Here is a 6,000-nt window from a genome sequence, read left to right on the forward strand (position 1 = left end):
AAGATTTACTTTGCAAAAAAATGTGATCATGTATTTAGAAAAATACATTGCTTCTAAGGCAATTTATTGATTCAATTATTTGATTGTTGCTATTGTCAAATAGTACTAGTTTAGTGTTATATATATATATATATATATATATATATATATATATATATATATATATATATATATATATATATATATATATATATATGAGTAATGCATAGGTGCTAAATGAGATATGTTAACTGATACGTGCTAAATGAGTTATTTTTATCTTTTTTTTTTATTTTAAAATTCTGGCCACACAGGTGTGATCTATGTACTTGATTTAAAATGGATCAGCTCTTGAAGTGTTTGATTCCGACACATGGGTGAGGTTTTATATGGTTCGAAAAATCAACGGTCAAAATCTTTGTAAATTTTTGAGGCTCCAAGTATTATTTTTTCATCAGTACACATGATCCAGGTGTGAATTCCTCATAAATTGACCATGCACAACACATTTGTGGGGTAAAAACTGCAAAAAAATATCGAAAGAGCAAAAAAACTCATTTAGCACATATCATTTTAGCATATTTCATTTAGCACCTACCAATCTCTCTCTCTCTCTCTCTCTCTCTCTCTCTCTCTCTCTCTATATATATATATATATATATATATATATATATATATATATATATATATATATATATATATATACAACCGATTTCATGATATTTTCTTGAGTTTTTTGTGGATGAAGCCCTATTGTTATAACCTATAAAAATTAATTGTACTGTACGACAAATATGATGCATTTTTAAAAATGCTTTATAATTTTTGCTATTCTCTCAATGTCAAAAATTGCAAATATCTAGTTTTAAAAAGACCTTTAAACCTTTAAACGTGTGAATTCTTAAATATATGCAATCTTTTTATTAAATATATGACTTTTCTTGCAGAACAATATTTATTCTCAAATTTTATATCTGTCTAATTCGACGTCAAAAGCTTGTATTTTTATAGTTGTTGAAAAGCTGAGACATAGACCTATAACTTTTCTGATTAGAGTTAGAGCCTAAACCCATCTAGAGTTTTTATTTTTGAACTCCAAAACTAAAATAAAAGCATGTTCTGCAGACTGAAACAATTGAATAGTTTATCTTTCAGAGAATGTTTTTCTTCAACTACTAATCATATCAAGGTGATCTTAATGGTGTTGTAAAGCTAACATCCATATCTTTGTCTTATTTTTAATTTTTATTAATTTTTAGCATATGTGATTGAAAAATATCATAGAACAAACAAAAAAGTGCAGCCACGCCTGTTCTAATATGCAAAACATGCTTCTATTCTAGTTTTGAAATGTAGAAACGCGAATTCTAGAGGAGATTTCAGTTTTGATTAAAAAAAAAATTTATAAGCCTATGTCTCAGTTTTTCGACTATAAAAATATAAGTTTTTGACTTTGGATAAAAAAAATACAAATATGAGAATAAAGATTGTTATGCAAAAAACAATCACATATTTGAAAAAAAATCACATATATTTAAGAAATCACACGTGAGAAAGGTAAAAGGTCTTTTTAAAACTAAATATTTGTGATTTTGAACATAAAGAGAATGACGAAAATTATGAGACATTTCAAAAAATGCATCATATTTGCTATCCAGTACGATAATTTTCCATATAGCCTATATGGTTTGTTTGATCAAAAACATGTTTCACATTGTCTCCTCTCATTTTATAAGGAGATTTTTTAAACACTTCAAAATTCACCAGTCCCTAATGTGTAAAAATTTTATGATTGAGAAAATCATGTTTTTATGTCAAAAGTATTCAATCGAAAATGTGTTACCTTGTAAATGGTGAACACATCTTAATTTGAGGTCAAATTGTATGAAATAAAACTTTATAGCGAGATAATACACACAAGCATATATATAAAGAGAGAGAGAGAGAGAGAGAGAGAGAGAGAGAGAGAGAGAGAGAGAGAGAGAGAGAATGGCATAACCTTGAACTGGTAAAGCATCGAACACCATCAGATGCGTGGGTGTGTGCAGTGTCCATTTTGGACCCTTTGGCAGCTAAAGAGTATTTAAACTTTAGCGGTGACTGCTGCTAAAGGTGTTTTTTAGCGCACAAGCTAATATATATATATATATATATATATATATATATATATATATATATATATATATAAAATTGATTTTACCTACCATTGAGTTGAAATCTCATGATGTTTTGACTCTATCTTACTTGATAGGAATAAACTCTTAGATAATTTTTTCTCAACAAAACATGTATTTATGAGTCAAGAAAAGCTGATAAATTTATAGCCATTGATTTTTAAATCGCTAAATAACCTATATCAAGCAATGTTGTCAGTATCGTCTCGAGCCCTGAATTGATTTCCAAATGATTCAGGTGAATCAGGTGATACCAATTCGAAGATGAATCGATCTGTATCACCTAATTTTTAACCCGAGAACGACACATAAAAAAACTAAAATAATATTTAAAAACATTAAAAAATATTTTTATTTATTTGACAATTAGCTGATTTAAGCCTGTTCTGTATCAAATTTCTGCTGATATGATCAGTAGCGAGCAATTCACCCCCGATAGTGACAACATTGGTATAGAGGTTTCAAAATACATTAATTGGAGTGTGAACCGGGTATTTTTCATTTTTTTTTTCCTGAATCTGACCCTGCAGGTGCATCTAGATTCTAGCATGATCCATTTGCTAAAAATCGCCTTTCAGATTGTGTATTTTCTATGAAAAGTAGGTGTGCTTGAATATTTACCTGAATTTTGAGCTGTTGATTTTCAAGCCTTAAAAGATGTGGCTTATGTGTTGCAATCAGTCGATCCGAGAACCGGTCCCTTATGTACATCACATCATGTATGGTGAGATTTAAGAAAAACATAAAACCAACAATATATATATATCTTAATTCCACATGTGCATGTACACTGACTTGGTTAAAAAGCAACATTTTGGAGATAAGAAGGCATGTGACATCTTTATTAAGCTTATAAGTGGTGATTGGGACGGAAAAGAAGAGTTGGTGGTACTTTACCAAGGGAAGCAGATCAGGTCATGCTGAACATGAGAGTTTTTGCTCATGCTGACATCGTGGCCATCCGATTTGCATTTTGAAAAAGTCAACAAAACCACATGGCATTCATCCAAAATGGAAACAGACGGCCACGATGTTGGCATGAGCAAAAATGCTCATGTTCAGCATGACCTGATCTGCTTCAGGGCAATCATCAGTGCTCTCAACCACTTTGCTTTTTGAGAGCAGTGGTGTCGCCAAAACACTGCACTAATGTCAATGTGATTCAGAATCATATTCTGTCTCAACCAAACATGAAAAGTTAACCAGTGATGAACTGAATCTCATTTGTCACTTTCTAATTTGTCTCAGACTCGTGACTCTGAAAGGAGCAACCAAACGTGCCCTATAAGAATGGAGTTGGGAGCTCAAATACCATGTTTCAAGACCATTCACAAGAGGATGAGATGTCTTTGGCAACTCCATCCTCAATGTATATCACATTTTGGCAAAGTTCCCATTTGGAAACGGCATGAAAATGGTGTTTCCATCTCAATGCAACGCTCCCGACAAAGCCTAAAATGCATTCACCTTGTGAGGTGAGGAGCAAAGCTTTTGCATCGCCTTTTAGAGAGACAAAATTCATAAAATGGGTATGTTCGTGGTGAGTTGTGAACCAAAAGCAGGAGAGAGAGAGAGAGAGAGAGAGAGAGAGAGAGAGAGAACATTCATCATTCAACATTACCAAAATACATTCAACAAAATATTGGATGGGAGAGACAAAAGAGAAACATAAGAGCAAAACAACCACAATCTAGATGGTGATTGTGCATAGATCAGAGTACAAGTCGATCAGCCCCTCTCCCCTACTATGTAACTTAAGAGCCAGATACACATCAGACATGACCCGTTGCCGAAGCCTTCCTAAATCGAATTTGATGCCCCTGAAAAAGATGTCGTTTCTTTCGGTCCATATGACCCACCATGCTGAAAGCAACCAAACCCGCCACAATAATCTCCATTTTTTTTTGTGTCGTACAATCCTGGGACCAAGCAAGAGGTCCCGAATAACGGAGCACGGACGAGTTTGAACAGGTGGCACACCCCAAGTTTGAAAAAATAAGTCTAGAACAACCGGGCAGAGCCAAAATAGGTGAGTCGTGTCCTCTACAGCCTTCTTGCAAAGAACGCACATGCTTGGAAATTGAATCCCCCGTTTCCTGACATTAATTTGGGTTTGAACACGATCCAGAGCCACAAGCCACGCCAAAGCTTTTGCCCTTGGAGCTGGCCCCTTACCCCACATACAATCACTGGGAAACCAGTCCATCCCGGACGGCAACAAGGAATGGTAAACTTGCTTAATGGAGAACCTATCTCCGCTCGCCATGGCCCAGTGAAGCCACGGCAGGCCATGGACCGGCCTAAGATCTCTGCCACTGAAGGATCGAAGTGTCTTCCGCCACTCCAACCAGAGGGACGAGTGACACACTGAGCTGGGTGTGGAAAGAAGGGATTCATGTAGACTACCATATTTTTGCCTAACAAACGTAGCCCAAGAAGATTGAGATGTGGAAGCTTCCCAAGTCCACTTCAAGACTAAAACGATGTTCCTCTTTCTCAGAGCTGGAATCTCCAAGTCGCCTCGCTGCCTCAGGAGAACGATCTGTTGCCAAGAAACAAGCGGGTGCTTTTTGTTCGACACATTCCCAGACCAAAGGAAGTGCGAAAGCAAACGGTTAATCGTCTGCTCTACTATCGTCGGTATAATAGACATGCTCATTCGAAACTCTGGTAATCTTGCTAAAACATGGCGAATGAGCATCACTCGTCCCGCAAAAGATAAATATCGAGCCTTCCAAGCCTGCAATCTCCCTTGCACCCGCTCTATGGTAGACATCCAAGTAGAAGTTTTTGCTGGCTGCAGAGAGTGCAACGATAGACCCAAAAAATTGACAGGAAGGTCGGATATTGGGCAGTTGAAGATCCTTGCAGCAACCGATTGGAGAAGAGGATCAGCATTGAGTAAGACCAGAGCGCACTTACTCTCGTTCAGACGAAGGCCTGAAATTGCAGCGAAGACTTTAATAATGAAGCACAACCTGGACATTTGATTAACATTCACATGTCCAAATATTAAAGTATCGTCTGCATATTGAATTGTGTGACCAACAAAATCAGGAATGCCCAAGGATTCCAAAAAGCCTGTTTCTTCTGCCCTTTTCATGAGAATAGGTAAACCATCTACCGCGATATTAAAAAGGATAGGTGTTAGAGGACAACCCTGTCGTACACCTCTAGCCAACTTGAATTCTTCTCCTCTCATTCCATTGATGCAAACTGATGATACGGATTTTGTGACCAACTCCTTAACCCATGCTATAAACCGGCTGCCAAACCCTATATTTGTTAGAGATTCAATCAAAAAATCCCATGCCAGACTGTCATAAGCCTTGTGAAAATCCAATTTTAGCATGAAGTGCGGTGATCCAGTCGACTGCAAAGAATGAAGAAGCTCAGTTGCACAAATAAAAGATCCTTGCAAACTTCGACCTGGGATAAAAGCACCCTGGTTCGGAGAAACAAGTTGGTCAATGACAACGCACAATCGATTAGCCAACACCTTAGATATAATGCGATACAGAGCACCCATCACCGAAATCGGCCTGAAGTTGGATATGTCTGACGCCCCTTGCCTCTTAGGAATCAAAGAGATGACTGCCACATGATATGGTTTAGGCAACCTCGCATTACGATAGACAGGTCAGTTTTAACACTTGACCAAAATGCTTTAAAGAAGTCGATGTGAAAACCATCAAGGCCTGGTGCCTTCCATCCCAATAGTTTGCTAATAGCATTCGAAATCTCCACTTCAGTGAATCTAACCTGCAAAGAAACAGATTGGTTTGCCGCCAACCGCTTATAGCCCATATCGCCGATGACACCCCCGACGCCTAAGTCGGCCGAATAC

This window comes from Nuphar pumila, chromosome 6, assembly GCF_984573655.1.
Source record: "Nuphar pumila chromosome 6, dmNupPumi1.hap1.1, whole genome shotgun sequence".
Lineage (NCBI taxonomy): Eukaryota > Viridiplantae > Streptophyta > Magnoliopsida > Nymphaeales > Nymphaeaceae > Nuphar > Nuphar pumila.